We start from the raw sequence: 17,834 nt of genomic DNA, 5'->3' as shown, positions 1-17,834 counted from the left end.
CCACTTTGAAGACTTTGTTTTTACTGTGAAAAAAAACAAGAAATGAGACAAAAAACCGGAAAACTTGAGTGTGCATAACTATTCACCCCCCCCCGAAGTCAATACCTCGTAGCCACCTTTTGAAGCAATTACAGCTGCAAGTCTCTTAGGGTATGTCTCTATAAGCTTGGCAGGTCTAGCCACTGGGATTTTTGCCCATTCTTCAAGGCAAAACTGCTCCAGCTCTTTCAAGCTGGATTGGTTCCGCTGGTGTACAGATTCTCATTTGGATTGAGGTCTGGGCTTTGACTAGGCCATTCCAAGACATTTAAATGTTTCCCCTTAAATCACTTGAATGTTGCTTTAGCAGTATGCTTAGGGTCATTGTCCTGCTGGAAGGTTAACCTCCGTCCCAGTCTCAAATGTCTGGAAGACTGAAATAGGTTTCCCTCAAGAATTTCCCTGTATTTAGCGCCATCCATCATTCCTTCAATTCAGACCAGTTTCCCAGTCCCTGCCGATGAAAAACATCCCCACCGCATGATGCTGCCACCACCATGCTTCACTGTGGGGATATAATTATCAGGGTGATGAGAGGTGTTTGGTTTTCCTTGATGAATTTAATTATTTAATTATTATTTAATTATTTAATGAATATGCGCCCCCGGGGAGTGACATGGTCTTCTTTAGGAAGGTGTTTGATTTAATTGCCACAGAAACATCTGGCACTCTTATCTGTGGAGGGGATTTTAACATGATTTTAAACTGAAAATTGGACAGCACTAGTCAAAATAGGAACATTTGTCTGCTTGCTAAAAAGTTCAATAGAATATTACAGGATTTAGGACTGCTTGATCTATGGCGCGACTTTCACGTCATATAGGGAATATACCACATCATCTCTCAAGATACAGATTAAAGCACAGAAACTGCTGAAATTACAGGAATCATTGGTGAAGCTTCGAACAATATCATATTCATTTCACAGACCCTCTTAAATTATGTGAGATTCAAAAGTTATAACAGAAAATTAACCAGATTTACGGTGAAGAAGTAGAGAAAAAGCTCAGGTTTCTGAAACAACAATATTATGAAGCAGGCACAAAGGCAACAAAATGACTAGCACGGAATACATTTGTCAAAATAAAAGACCCCAAATCAAAGAAGATTACATGCAAATTGGATGAAATACAAAATGCATTTGAATCATATGGTACAAATCTGTACAAGCAACCAGAGAAGGCAGACAAAATAGCATTTATTGAGCTCACTTGATATCCCCTCAGTTGGGACAAAGCAAAATTATTGACTTACTTCAGAAATAACCATTGAAGAAACGAATAATATAATATCTAATCTAAAAACAAACAAATCTCCAGGCACTGAAGGCTTCCTTTCAGAATTGTTCAAAGCCTTCAGAGAACATTCATGTTTGTTGCCCAATAATGTTTGAACCATGTTTTGTGCTGCTACCATGTTGTGTTGCTACCATGTTGTTGTCATGTTGTTTTCGTACCATGATGTGTTGTCATGTGTTGCTGCCTTGCTATGTTGTCGTCTTAGGTTTCTCCTTATGTAGTGTTGTCTCTCTTGTCGTGAGGTGTGTCGTTGTCCTATATTTATATTTCATCTCAGCCTCCGTCCCCACAGGAGGCCTTCTGCCTTTTGGTAGGCAGTCATTGTAAATTAGAATTTGTTCTTAACTGACTTGACTAGTTAAATAAAATAACAACTACTAACATCTACTTCTGGCCTGTTTTAACTCGACTATGCAGGACGGGGATCTTCCACCATTGTGGAAAGAAGCCATAATATCTGTAAATCCTAAAGAGCGTAAAGATAAGAAGGAATGCAGTTCCTATAGACCTATCACAATTCTTAACATGGGTGATAAACTGTATGCATCAATAATAGACAAAAGAATGGAGCAGATTATAGCATATTTGAATGACAGGGATAAAACTGGTTTAAAAACTTCTTAGGGATAGAAGGCACTATTTTCACGTCCGGATGAAAAGCGTTCCCAAAGTAAACTGCCTGTTACTCAGTCCCAGATGCTAGGATATGCATATAAATGGTAGATTTGGATAGAAAACACTCTACAGTGTCTAAAACGGTGACAATAATGTCTGTGAGTATAACATAACTGATTTGGCAGGCGAAACCCCGAGGACAAACCACCCAGGAAGCTCACTGTGTTTACAATTGGTTTTCTATGTGAAGCACTATTTAATAGGAACCTGGTTGCAGTTCCTATGGCTTCCACTAGATTCCACTCCACTCAGCCCCTAGTTCCTGAGAAATTAGGAACTAGAGGCTGTTCTTTGTGAGTGTCAAGCCAAGTGGACTCTTCTGTTTAGTGCGTGTGAACTGGATTGCGCGTCACGTTGTATTTATCCGGTATTGAACCCTGTATATTCCTTCTTATATTTGATAGATTATTTACGTTTTAGGATACCTAAGGTTGTATTAGGAACGTTGTTTGAAATGTTTGGAACAAGTCTACATGTAACTTATTAGATACTTTGTTGGATGCTGCGCGAGTTGGAACTGGTGTATTTCTGAATCAAACGCGCCAAATAAATTGACATTTTTGGGACATAAAGAAGGACATTATCGAACAAAAGGCCCATTTGTGATGTTTCTGGAACATTTTGGAGTTCCAACAGAAGAAGATCTGCAAAGGTAAGGCATGAATTATATCGTTATTTCTGACTTTTGTCACGCACCTGCCTGGTTGAAATCTGATTTTCATGTGATTGTATGTGGGGCGCTGTCCTCAGATAATCGCATGGTCTGCTTTTGCCGTAAAGTCTTTTTGAAATCTGACACAGCAGCTGGATTATTTTGATGTATAACACTTGTATGTTTATGAATTTTTATTATGAGTATTTCTGTTTTGAATTTGGCACTCTGCAATTTCACTGGTCTTATCAATCCCGTTAACGGGATTCGAACGGGAAGGGATCACTAAGATGTTAATACAAAATAGACAGACACAGGACAGGATTGTAATGCTCCGGGTGTGGTCGGTGTGGAGTCAGACGCAGGAGACCGAGAGTGCAATGCTGTGCTCTTTAATGCACCAAAGCACCACAGGGTGCTCACAATAATAACGGCCCCAAACACGGGGAATGAAAAATGTACAACTGAAAATTCACGACCAGGAACAAACACGTTCCTCTACTACAGAGCCGAAGGTTACAATAATGAATCCCGCACAACAAACAGGCGGGCCGGCTGTCTAAAGAAGCCCAACTAATCATCACAAACAGGTGCTACCAATAAACATACAAGGAGGGGGAGGAAAGACAATCAGTGGCAGCTAATAGGCCGGTGACGATGACCGTAACAAGAATGAGGAGAACACTACATGTCATGGACCACATCCTGACCACTCAGGGTAAGACAAGTGCTATATTAATCAATCAGTCGAGATGTAGAAAAAGCATTTGATTCAGTGGGATGGGATTATCTATTCAAAGTTATGGCTAGATTTGGTTTAAAAAAATAGGTATTACAGTGCTTTAAAACACTGTAATCATGTCCGACTGCTAGAATAAAGATGAATGAACAAGGGGCAAGACAAGGCTGTAATCTTTCACCCATGCACTTCACCTTGGACATCGAGCCATTAGCAAAGGCAATAAGACAGGACCCATCTTTACAGGGAATAACAATAAGAGGCAGTGAACATAAGGTACAAAGTACCAGTGATAAGTATGGTCACCTTTTCATTCCAGGGTTTTCTTTATTTTTACTACTTTCTACATTGTAGAATAATAGTGAAGGCATCAAAATGATGAAATAACACATGGAATCATGTAGTAACCAAAAAAGTGTTAAACAAATCTAAATATATTTTATATTTGAGATTATTCAAAGTAGCCACCCTTTGCCTTGATGACAGATTTGCACACTCTTGGCATTCTCTCAAACAGCTTCATGAGGTAGTCACCTGGAATTCATTTCAAATAACAGGTGTGCCTTGTTAAATGGAGATTTTGTGGAATTTCTTTCCTTCTTAATGTGTTTGAGCCAATCAGTTGTGCTGTGACAATGTAGGGGTGGAATACAGAATATAGCCCTATTTGGTAAAAGACCAAGTCCATATTATGGCAAGAACAGCTCAAATAAGCAAAGAGAAACAAGAGACTTGAAGAACTGAAGGTCAGTCAATGCGGAAAATTTCAAGAGCTTTTAAAAAGTTTCTTCAAGTGCAGTCACAAAAACCATTAAGCACTATGATGAAAGTGGCTCTCATGAGGATCGCCACAGGAAAGGATGACCCAGAGTTACCTCTGCTGCAGAGGATAAGTTACTTAGAGTTAACTGCAACTCAGATTGCAGCCCAAATAAATGCTTCAGAGAGTTCAAGTAAAAGACACATCTCAACATCAACTGTGAATCAGGCATTCATGGTCAAATTGCTGCAAAGAAACCACTACTAAAGGACACCAATAAGAGGAAGAGACTTGCTTGGAACAAGAAACACGAGCAATGGACATCAGACCGGTGGAAATCTGTCCTTTGGTCCGATGAGTCCACATTTGAGGTTTTGGTTCGAACCACCGTGTCTTTGTGAGTTGCAGAGGAGGTGAACGGATGATCTCTGCATGTGCGGTTCCCACCGTGAAGCATGGAGGAAGAGGTGTGATGCTGTGGGCGTGCTTTTCTGGTGACACTGTCTGTGATTTATTCAGAATTCAAGGCACACTTAACCAGCATGGCTACCACAGCATTCTGTAACGATACGCCATCCATCTGGTCTGTGATTAGTAGGACTATAATTTGTTTTTCAACAGGACAATGACCCAAAACATACCTCCAGGCTGTGTAAGGGCTATTAGACCAAGGAGAGTGATAGCGTACTGCATCAGATGACCTGGCCTCTACTATCGTGCAACCTCAACCCAATTGAGATGGTTTGGGATGAGTTAGACAGCAGAGTAAAGGAAAAGCAACCAAAAGCAACCATATGTGGGAACTCCTTCAAGACATTTGGAAAACCATTCCTCATGAAGCTGGTTGATGATGTTATCTTATTATTAAAGACCCAGGTTCAAGTGTACATCGATTGATGGGATGTTTTACAAACATTTGGAACATATTCAGGGTATGTGGTTAACCTGTTGCGACGAGCAATCCCATATCCGGGAGCATAATTATAGCCTCAAGCTCATTACCATAACGCAACGTTAACTATTCATGAAAATCGCAAATGAAATGAAATAAATATATTGGCTCACAAGCTTAGCCTTTTGTTAACAACACTGTCATTTCAGATGTTCAAAAAATGATTTTCAACCATAGCTACACAAGCATTTGTGTAAGAGTATTGATAGTTAGCATAGCATTAAGCCTAGTATTCAGCAGGCAACATCTTCACAAAAACAAGAAAAGCATTCAAATAAAATCCTTTACCTTTGAAGAACTTCGGATGTGTTCAATGAGGAGACTCTCAGTTAGATAGCAAATGTTAAGTTTTTCCAAAAATATTATTTATGTAGGAGAAATCGCTCCGTTTTGTTCATCACGTTGGCTAAGAAAAACCCAGAAAATTCTGTCATTACAACTTTTTTCCAAATTAACCTCTTGGTCCTACCTGGCACGCAGGCGTCCCATCTAGAGCTCTGGAAATGCAAATGCGCTACGCTAAATGCTAATAGTATTAGTTAAAACTCAAACGTTCATTAAAATACACATGCAGGGTACTGAATTAAAGCTACACTCGTTGTGAATCCAGGCAACAAGTCAGATTTTTAAAATGCTTTTCGGCGAAAGCAGGAGAAGCTATTATCTGATAGCATGTAACACCCCAAAAGACCCGCAGGGGACGTAAACAAAATAATTAGCATAGTCGTCGCTACACAAACCGCACAAATAAAATATAAAACATTCATCACCTTTGACCATCTTCTTTGTTGGCACTCCTAGATGTCCCATAATCACTATTGGGTATTTTTTCCGATTAAATCGGTCCATATATAGCCTAGATATCGATCTATGAAGACTGTGTGATAAAAGGAAAAAAATAGCGTTTCATAACGTAACATCATTTTTTAAAATTCAAAAAGTCGACGATAAACTTTCACAAAACACTTCGAAATACTTTTGTAATGCAACTTTAGGTATTAGTACACGTTAATAAGCGATAAAATTCATCAGGAGGCGATGTCAATTCTATCGGTGTCTGTTTTGAAAAAATGTCTTGGAGAGAGCTCGACCAAAACATCCGGTCAGAGACCGGAGGGAATCGATTCCCTTGATTCAGTTAGACCAAGAATCAATTGCGAATCAAATGACAAGACTCTAGACAACGTGTGGAAGCTGTAGGCACTGCAACCTCGGCCTCATTTAATTCGATTCACTTTGAACAATTCCTTGAAGTCGCGGATGGATATTTTTTTCCATTTTCAGTGATCAGATATTCCTGCACTTTTCGATGAAACGCACGTTCTGTTATAGTCACAGCCGTGATTTAACCAGTTCTATAAACGTCTGAGTGTTTTCTATCCACACATACTAATCATATGCATATACTATATTCCTGGCCTGAGTAGCAGGGCTATGAAATGTTGCGCGGTTTTTAACAGAATGTTCGAAAAAGTAGAGGGTCGACTTAACAGGTTAACTCCATAATATCGACAGAAACATGGCAAACGTTGTTTAGAATCAATCCTCAATGTGTTTTTCACATATCTATTCGATGATAAGTCACTCGTGGCAGTTTGGTTTCTCCTCTGTTCAAAATGGAACAATGCACGCACCTGGAGATTACGCAATAGTTTCGACGGAGGACACCGAGCGGACACCTGGTAAATGTAGTCTCTTATGGTCAATTTTCCAATGATATGCCTACAAATACGTCACAGTGCAGCAAACACATTGGGGAAAAGATAGAAAGTGTAGGCTCATTCCTTGCGCATTCACAGCCATGTAAGGAGACATTGGAACACAGCGCCTCAAAAATCTGGCTCACTTCCTGTATGAAATTTCATCTTGGTTTCGCCTGTAGCATTAGTTCTGTGGCACTCACAGACAATATCTTTGCAGTTTTGGAAACGTCAGAGTGTTTTCTGTCCAAAGCTGTCAATTATATGCATAGTCGAGCATCTTTCCATGACAAAATATCTTGTTTAAAACGGGAACGTTTTTCATCGAAAAATGAAATACTGCCCCCAAGAGCCAAGCCCTACTATATAATTAAACCCCACAGCAAGAGCTGAAGAGCAGGTATAACTTCCAGTGGACCTCTTCATCCATTAAATATCTTGGAGTAAATCTTCTAAAAGTTACACCCAAACTTGATGACAAGAATTGCGTTTCCATCAACAAGAAAATATCTGATGATCTGGACAGGTGGAATTCACTTCCTTTGGAAGTGTCTGAATTACAGCTGTATCTAGGAAGAATTAAACTTGGTTAAGCTTTTCTAGTGTGTCCGTTGAGTTATTTTCTCTGAAAAGTAGAACGTAACAGAGAGTATCAAAAAAGTGATTCCAAATCTTTACCTGGGTATTGAAACCTCAAAGAAACACTCTACAATCTATATTAAACTGAAATGTGATTAGGGACATAACATTTAAATAACTGATGAAACATGGTTGAACATATTTACGACTCAATTAAGCTCTACCAACTCAAGGTCTTGGATAGAATTCTGTTGGAAGAATGTTATACGTTTCTTTATTACACCTAAACTGAAATCAAAACAAATTGGCTCCCAACACCCTTGTTGGAGAGATTGCGGGCTATCAAGGGCGGATCACTCTCATATCTTTTGGCCCTACCCCACAATTGAAGCTTACTGGGGAGAAATAAGATCTAACATTGGAAAAATAATGGGTTTTGACATAGAACAAGCATTAATTTGTAAGATGGCGCTGGAGCAAAAGGCAGACGTTTTACGTGCCCCCAACCAATTGTTTTTTATTTTTTTTATCTGCATTGTTTGTAACTTATTTTTACTATTTTTGTAGATAATGTTGCCGCTATCGTCTCTTATGACCGAAAATAACTTCTAGACATCAGGACTGCGATTACTCACCACAGACTAGCAGAATCCTTTTTCTTATTTCATAACTTTGACGAGCACGAGGAGGATATATGGCTCCCTTGGGAACAGGCTCCGACCCCTGTGATCTGCGTGAAGAGGCGGAGGAAGAGAGGCTGGAGAATGGGCTGCCTTCAGAGAAGTCTGAGGCAATCGAATAAACCCCCACTCCTGTCAATTCTGCTAGCAAACATGCAATCTTTGAACAATAAAATGAACCAGTTATTGGGAAGCTTAAACTACCAATTGGACATTAAAAACTGTAATATCGTGTGCATCACAGAGTCATGGCAGAACGTTGACAATATCAAAATAATGCTGGCTGGTTATATGATGTACCGGCAGGATATAACAGCTGCGTCTGGTAAGATAAGGGGCGGCGGTCTAGGTATTTTTGTAAACGACAACTGGTGCACAATATCTAAGGAAGTCTCGAGCTACAGCTCGCCTGAGGTAGAGTTTCTCATGATATGCTGCAGAACTCACTACATACCGAGAGATTTTTCATCTATATTTTTCTATTTATTTGCATACCACAACAGTCAGAGGCTGGCACTAAGATAGCATTGAATGAGCTGCATTCCGCCATAAGCAAAAAAGAAAACGCTCACCCAGAAGCTTCCATTAGCAGTGGACTTTAATGCAAGGAAACTTAAATCAGTTTTACCAAATTTCTATAAGCATATTAAATGTGCAACCAGAGGTAAAATAACTCTGGACCACCTACACTCCACACACAGAGATGAATACAAAGCTTTCCCTCACCCTCCATTTGGCAAATCTGACCATAATTCCATCCTCCTGATACCATGTTAGGCTACAGGACTGTTTAGCTAGCACAGACTGGAAAATGTTCCACGATTCCTCCAATGGCATGAGGATTACACCACATCTGTCATTGGCTACATCAAAAAGTGCATCGATGATGTCGTCCCCAACAGTGACCGTATGTACATACCCCAACCAGAAGCCATGAATTACAGGCAGCATCCGCACTGAGCTAAAGGCTAGAGCTGCCGCTTTCAAGGAGCGGGACTCTAATCGGAAGTTTATAAGAAATCCCGCTATGCCCTCCGATGAACGATCAAACAGCTAAAGTCTCAATACAGGACTAAGATCCAGTCAATACAGGACTAAGATTCACCTTTATTTAACCAGGTAGGCTAGTTGAGAACCAGTTCTTATTTCTAACTGCGACTTGGCCAAGATAAAGCAAAGCAGTGTGACACAGACAAAAACACACAGAGTTACACATGGAGTAAACAATAAACACAGCCAATGACACAAACAAGTCAATGACACAGTAGAAAAAAGTAGAGAAAGTCTATATACAGTGTGTGCAAAAGGCATGAGGAGGTAGGTAATTAAATAGGCCATAGGAGTGAATAATTACAATTTAGCAGATTAACACTGGGAGTTATAAATGAGCAGATGATGATGTGCAAATAGAGGTACTGGTGTGCAAAAGAGCAGAAATGTAAATAAAATAAAAACAGTATGGGGATGAGGTAGATAGCTTGGGTGGGCTATTTACAGATGGACTATACAGCTGCAGTGATCGGTTAAGCTGCTCAGATAGTTGATGTTTAAAGTTGGTGAGGGAAATAAAAGTCTCCAACTTCAGCGATTTTTGCAATTTGTTCCAGTCACTGGCACCAGAGAACTGGAAGGAAAGGCGGCCAAATGAGGTGTTGGCTTTGGGGATGATCAGTGAGATATACCTGCTGGAACGTGTGCTACGGGTGGGTGTTGTTATCATGACCAGTGAACTGAGATAAGGCGGAGCTTTACCTAGCATAGACTTATAGATGACTTGGAGCCAGTGGGTCTGGCGATGAATATGTAGCGACATACAGGTTGCAGTGGTGGGTGGTATAAAGTGATTTGGTAACAAAACGGATGGCACTGTGATAGACTGCATCCAGTTTGCTGAGTAGAGTGTTGGAAGCTATATTGTAGATGACATTGTCGAAATCGAGGATCAGTAGGATAGTCAGTTTTAAGTTTGGCGGCGTGAGTGAAGAAGGCTTTGTTGCAAAATAGAAAGCCGATTCTAGATTTGATTTTGGATTGGAGATGTTTAATACGAGTCTGGAAGGAGAATTTACAGTCTTGGCCAGACACCTAGGTATTTATAGTTGTCCACGTATTCTAGGTCGTAACCATCCAGGGTGGTGATGCTAGTCAGGCGGGCGGGTGCGGGCAGTGAACGGTTGAAAAGCATGCATTTGGTTTTACTAGCGTTTAAGAGTAGTTGGAGGCCACAGAAGGAGTGTTGTATGGCATTGAAGCTTGTTTGGAGATTAGTTAGCACAGTGTCCAAAGAAGGGCCAGAAGTATACAGAATGGTGTCGTCTGTGTAGAGGTGGATCAGGGAATCGCCCGCAGCAAGAGCGACATCATTGATATATACAGAGAAAAGAGTTGGCCCAAGAATTGAACCCTGTGGTACCCCATAGAGACTGCCAGAGGCCCGGACAATATGCTCTCCGATTTGACACACTGAACTCCGTCTGCAAAGTAGTTGGTGAACCAGGCGAGGTAATCGTCAGAAAAACCAAGGCTATTGAGTCTGCCAATAAGAATACGGTGATTGACAGAGTTTTAAGCCTCGGCCAGGTCGATGAAGACGGCTGCACAGTACTGTCTTTTATCGATGGAGGTTATTATATTGTTTAGTACCTTGAGCGTGGCTGAGGTGCACCCGTGAGCGGCTCGGAAACACATCGGAGAAGGTACAGTTGGATTCGAAATGGTCAGTGATCTGTTCATTAACTTGGCTTTTGAAGACTTTAGATAGGCAAGACAGGATGGATATACTGTAGGTCTGTAACAGTTTGGGTCTAGGGTGTAACCCCCTTTGAAGAGGGGGAACACCGTGGCAGCTTCCCAATCTTTAGGGATCTCGGACGATATGAAAGAGAGGTTGAACAGGCTGGTAGTAGGGGTTGCAACAATTGCGGCAGATAGTTTTAGAGAGAGAGGGTCCAGATTGTCTAGCCCAGCTGATTTGTACTGGTCCAGGTTTTGCAGCTCTTTCAGAACATCTGCAGTCTGGATATGGGTGAAGGAGAAGCTGGGGAGGCTTGGGCGAGTAGCTGCGGGGGGCTGTTGGCGGGGATTGGAATAGCCAGGAGGAAGGCATGGCCAGCCGTTGAGAAATGCTTATTGAAATTTTCGATTATCATGAATTTACCTAGCCTCAGTGCAGTGGGCAGCTGCACTTTACAGTATCCAATAACCTTTTGGAGTTAGAGCTACAGGATGTGAATTTCTGCTTGAAAAAGCTAGCCTTTGCTTTCCTGACTCACTTCATGTATTGGTTCCTTACTTCCCTGAACAGTTGCATACCGTGGGGACTATTCGATGCTATGAAAGCCCGCCACAGGATGTTTTTGTGCTGGTCAAGGGCAGTCAGGTCTGGAGTGAACCAAGGGCTATATCTGTTCTTAGATCTGCATGTTTTGAATGGGGCATGCTTATCTAAGATGGTGAGGAAATTACTTTTAAAGAATGACCAGGCATCCTCGACTGACGGGATGAGGTCAATATCCTTCCAGGATACACGGGCCAGGTCATTTAGAAAGGCCTGCTCGCATAAGTGTTTTAGGGAGGGTTTGACAGTGATGAGGGGTGGTCGTTTGACCACCTTGGAGGTGTATTTGGAGGGCAAGTTGGCCAGCATAATGTCTATGAGGGTGCCCATGTTTACGGATTTAGGGTTGTACCTGGTGGGTTCCTTGATGATTTGTGTGAGATTGAGGGGATCTAGCTTAGATTGTAGGACTGCTGGGGTGCATATCCCAGTTTAGGTCACCTAACAGAACAAATTCTGAACCTAGATGGGGGGCGATCAATTCACAAATGGTGTTCAGGGCACAGCTGGGTGCGGAGGGGGGTCGATAGCATGCGGCAACAGTGAGAGACATTTCTGGAGAGGTTAATTTTTAAAATTTGAAGTTCAAACTGTTTGGGTATAGACCTGGAAAGTATGACAGAACTTTGCAGGCTATCTCTACGGTATATTACAACTCCCCCCCCCTTTGGCAGTTCTATCTTGACGGAAAATGTTGTAGCTGGGTATGGAAATCTCAGAATTGTTGGCCTTTAGACAGGTCAACATTCACAAGTTCGCAGGGCAACAAGGATTACCAGAACATGTACTGTGAGCATGCGCTGACCAACTAGCAAGTGTCTTCACTGACATTTTCAAACCTCTCCCTGTCCGAGTCTGTAATACAAACTTGTTTTAAGCAGACCACCATAGTGCCTGTGCCGAAGACCACTAAGGTAACCTGCCTAAATGACTACCGACCCGTAGCACTGACTTCTGTAGCCACGAAGTGCATAGAAAGGCTGGTCATGGCTCACATCAACACCATCATCCCAGAAACCCAAGACCCACCACAATTTGCATACCGCCCCAACAGATCCAAAGATGATGCAGTCTCTATTGCACTTCCCACCTGGACAAAAGGAACACCTATGTGAGAATGCTATTCATTGACTACGGCTCAGCGTTGAACATCATAGTGTTTCAAAGCTCATCAAAAAGCTCCTACACAATATGGCGGGTATCTTTTTGGCTGCTTTGTTGTCTAAAGGCTGTACTCAGATTATGCATGGTTTGCTTTCTCCGTGAAGTTTATTTTAAATCTGACACAGCGGTTGCAATTAAGGAGAATTTTATCTGAAGTTCTATGCATTAATAGTCGTATCTTTATCAATGTTTATCATGAGTATTTCTTCAATTTGATGTGGCTCTCTTCACTTTCACCACATGTTTTAGAACTACTGAACGTAACGCTCCAATGTAAATTCTTATTCTTATATAAATATGAACTTTATCAAACAAAACATACATGAAGTCTTGTGAGTGTCATCTGATGAAGATCATCAAATGTTAGTGATTCATTTAATCTCTTTGTGCTTTTTGTGACTCCTCTCTTTGGCTAGAAAAATGGCTGTGTTTTTTTGTGGCTTGGTGGTGACCTAACATAACCGTTTGTGGTGCTTTCACAGTAAATCCTTTTTGAAATCGGACACTCTGGCTGGATTAATGAGAATTGTATCTTTAAAATGGTGTCAAATACTTTGTATGCTTGAGGAATTTTAATTATGAGATTTTTGTTCTTTTGAATTTGGCGGCCTGCACTTTCACTGGCTGTTGCGGGGAACCCCTAGACAGGATATAGAGCAACAACCTGGGGAACAGTTCCAGGGGAGGAGGGATGAATGAGCTCTCGCCTGCGCCTGGGCTACGGCCATGTGACATGTTTCGACAAACTTTACCAGTGCTATTAGGATGTATTCGTCTGCCTGTTGTGACCGCTATTGAGCCAGTGGATTACTCAACAAAACACACCAACAAAATTGAGGTTTTGGGACATAAAGAGGAATTTTATCGAACAAAACAAAAAAATGGTGTAATGGGGACACTTGTAAGTGCAATCAGATGAAGGTCATCAAAGGTATGTGATTCATTTTATCGCTATTTCTGACTTTTGTGACTCCTCAACTTGGCTTGAAAATGTTTGTATGCTTTTGTAAGCGGGTTGCTGTCCTCAAATAATCGCATGGTGTGCTTTTGCCTTAAAGCCTTTTTGGAAGCTGACACAGCGGCTGGATTAACACGAAGTTAAGCTTTACTTTGATGTTTAAAACCTGTTAGGGATAGGGGGCAGCATTTTCATTTTGGATGAATTGCATGCCCATAGTGAACTGCATCCTACTCTGTCCTAGATGCTAATACATGCATATAATTATTACTATTGGATAGAAAACACTCTGAAGTTTCTAAAACTGTTTGAATTATGTCTGTGAGTATAACAGAACTCATAGGGCAGGCACATTTCTAAACAGAAAGATAAATTCTTGGGCTGGTCGAGTCATCGTCATTTCAAGTCATCGCATATTCACATCCAAACAACATATGGATATGTTCGCACTTCCTACGCCTTCCACTAGATGACAACAGTCAGTAGAACGTGGAATGAAGCCTCTAGCGTGATGTATGACCAGATGGGAGGGGATTGAGTCAGTGGTCTGTCAGAATGCCAGTTCCTGGTTGCGCACATTACTGTTGATATCGCCTGCGTTCCATGACTCTGTAGACAAAAACGAATGCTCCGGTTGGAACGTTATTGGATATATATGAAAATAACATCCTGAAGATTGATTCTCTACTTAGTTTGACCAGTTTATTCGACCTGGAATATCACTTTTTGAAGTTTTCGTCCGAGTTCGCCTGGACCAGCGCCAGCTTTTGGACATGTGAACTAACCGTGCTAGCAAAAGCAGCTAATTGGACACTAGTAATGGACATTATGGAACAAAACAACGATTTATTGTGGAACTTGGACTCCTTGCACTGCATTCTGATGAAAGATCACTGCATTCTGATGAAAGGTAAGGGAATATTTATGATGTAATTTCGTATTTCTGTTGACTCCAACATGGCGGATAAATATTATACGTCTTAGCGCCCTTTAGATTATTGCATGTTATGCTTTTTTCGTAAAGTTTTTTAAAAGTCTGACACAGCGGTTGCATTAAAAGAACCAGTGTATCTTTAATTATATGTAAAACATGTATCTTTCGTCAAGGTTTATGATGAATATTTCTGTTATCTGGCGTAGCTCTCTGTAATTCGGATATTTTGGAGACATTTCTGAACATGGTATCAATGTAAACCGAGATTTGTGGATATAAATATACATATTATCGAACAAAACATAAATGTATTGTGTAACATATGAGTGTCATCTGATGAAGATTATCAAAGGTTAGTGATTAATTTTATCTCTAATTCTGCTTTTGTGACTCCATCTTTGGCTGGGAAAAATGGCTGTCAAAGGACACCAGAAACAAAATTGTAGACCTGCACCAGGCTGGGAAGACTGAATCTGCAATAGGTAAGCAGCTTGGTTTGAAGAAATCAACTGTGGGAGCAATTATTAGGAAATGAAGACATACAAGACCACTGATAATCTCCCTCGATCTGGGGCTCCACGCAAGATCTCACCCCGTGGGGTCAAAATTATCACAAGAACGGTGAGCAAAACTCCCAGAACCACACCTAGTGAATGACCTACAGAGAGCTGGGACCAAAGTAACAAAGCCTACCATCAGTAACACACTACGCCGCCAGGGACTCAAATCCTGCAGTGCCAGACGTGTCCCCCTGCTGAAGCCAGAACATGTCCAGGCCCGTCTGAAGTTTGCTAGAGAGCATTTGGATGATCCAGAAGAAGATTGGGAGAATGTCATATGGTCAGATATAACTTTTTGGTAAAAACTCAACTCGTCATGTTTGGAGGACAAAGAATGCTGAGTTGCATCCAAAGAACACCATACCTACTGTGAAGCATGGGGGTGGAAACATCATGCTTTGGGGCTGTCTTTCTGCAAAGGGACCAGGACGTCTGATCCATGTAAAGGAAAGAATGGGGACATGTATCATGAGATTGTGAGTGAAAACCTCCTTCCATCAGCAAGGGCATTAAAGATGAAATGTGGCTGGGTCTTTCAGCATGACAATGATCCCAAACACACCGCCCGGGCAACGAAGGAGTGGCTTCGTAAGAAGCATTTCAAGGTCCTGGAGTGGCCTAGCCAGTCTCCAGATCTCAACCCCATAGAAAATCTTTGGAGGGAGTTGAAAGTCCGTGTTGCACAGCAACAGCCCCAAAACATCACTGCTCTAAAGGAGATCTGCATGGAGGAATGGGTCAAAATACCAGCAACAGTGTGTGAAAACCTTGTGAAGACTTACAGAAAATGTTTGACCTCTGTCATTGCCATTAAAGGGTATATAACAAAGTATTGAGATACACTTTTGGTATTGACCAAATACTTATTGTCCACCATAATTAGCAAAGAAATTCATTAAAAATCCTACAATGTGATTTTCTCAATTTTATTTTTCAAATTTTGTCCGTCATAGTTGAAGTGTACCTATGATGAAAATTACAGGCCTCTCTCATCTTTTTAAGTGGGAGAACTTGCACAATTGGTGGCTGACTAAATACTTTTTGCCACACTGTATATGTTCTGTTTTCACTGTAAAACATGTAAAAAAAATCGGACACGATGGGTAGATTAAAAATATGTTTATCTTTCATTTGCTGTATTGGACTTGTTAATGTGTGAAAGTTAAATATTTTAAAAAATATACTTTTGAATTTCCCGCGCTGCCTTTTCAGTGGAATGTTGGGGGGTTCCGTTAGCGGAACGTGTGTCCTAGACAGGTTTTAACCCTTGTATTTTTATGAATGTTAAATATTTATAATACTGTCATTTGAATTTCGCGCTCTACAATTTCACCGGATGTTGTTGAGGTGTGCCGCTAGTGGGACGCCTATCCTAAAAAGGTTTGAAGGCATTGAACAAATCCAAATAAGAGACAGCTAGATACACCTACTTCAAAATACTAGCTGACTAATAAAACATTGTTATAGCCTACACAATACCACAGATTATTTTACCAGACTCACAAAATGTTGTTTTTCTTTCTGTGCCACCAAACATTTGCATACTAATAGTAAAGTGAACAGGTTTAACTAACACTGTAACATTATGGAACAACATTATTTACATTAAACAAATGGTTTGTGGGGAGAGGCTATAATGGAATGATGACATATGTTGTGCAGCTGAGAGCCGAGCGAACCCGAATCACACAGGGCTGTGACAGCAAAGGAGGACACTGTGTCCTGGTGTTCTTGGCATTCCTGCTCTCCCCATTGAGTAGACTGTATCACAGTGACATCTGGATGGCTACCACTATTAGTTATTTGTTGTGTAGGCTGGTATCCTACTTTAAATATAATCCTGGGAGGAAAAACAATTGTCCATGTTAATAGCTACTGCGAGCGACACTGATTTACAGCTTCCCAGTTGCAAACACCTTAGGTTGGCAGGCATCTCGATAAAATACCGGTGGAGTAGTCATTCATTCATTGGGTTTAGCGGCTCACAAGTAGTTTAACGGTCCATGGCTTGGATTATGTGTAAAATACAGCCCATCTATCTGAAAAAAAACATTGTGCCGCTAAAAATATGGGTAATAACTTTTGAACTGCTAGAAACAGAACATTTTCTCTGTAGTAATGGTGAAAACACAGCATCACGAATCTGCACTCAGTTTATTCTCTATGGCACTCAGAGGCTGCGGTGTACCTAAAAGCCCATCATCACAACAAATATTATCTGGGTGATTTCCTTCTTGGTCGCACAGCAAGACATTTACGAGCAATTTAGAGCAGACCAAAATGGCTTGCATCAACTTGAGCTAGCTAGCTGAATAGCTGGCGAACTTAAGCCAGCTATCTACCTTGGTTAGCTAAGAAAATATGCAGTAATTCAACGTTGTCTAGCAATAAACATACTTATAAACAAGTCAAGATTCCTACCCAGCAGATGTTGAAAATATTATTCCATTTCACAGCCGCTTCAAGAAGATATTTACTAAAATAGTCTGAGCTTCATATGTCTCACCTGACAGCATGACGTTCGTGCCTGAAACTGACCATTTGAATCTACAGTAGGCATAAGCTATTACCATAAAGAAATAGTATGTTAGAGTAATTTTTACAGGAGGCTTCCAATTACAGTTAATTAAACAGTTTTTTTCAGCATTTTACCCATAATTCAATGCTGTCTACACATTAACTATACTGTGCATTCTACAGTGTTTTACTGTTAAGATTACACAAAAGTATTACAGTGACGATGATCACATTCCATAACAAACAACTCCTACTGGAGCAGGATATTGTAGCCTACAGTTCTGTCTTAT

At 40.8% G+C, this 17,834-nt stretch overlaps 1 protein-coding gene across 2 annotated transcripts in view; it reads right to left on the bottom strand.

Annotated features, from left to right (window-relative positions):
- LOC118357571 (cadherin-related family member 1-like) overlaps positions 1 to 17,834 on the bottom strand; it is a 154,206-nt gene that overhangs the window by 83,977 nt on the left and 52,395 nt on the right. The window lies entirely within an intron of this gene.

Source organism: Oncorhynchus keta, chromosome 24, assembly GCF_023373465.1.
Source record: "Oncorhynchus keta strain PuntledgeMale-10-30-2019 chromosome 24, Oket_V2, whole genome shotgun sequence".
In the NCBI taxonomy this organism is placed as follows: Eukaryota; Metazoa; Chordata; class Actinopteri; order Salmoniformes; family Salmonidae; genus Oncorhynchus; species Oncorhynchus keta.
The sequence above is the reverse complement of the archived record's forward strand: the minus strand, read 5'-3'. Positions and strand labels throughout refer to the sequence as shown.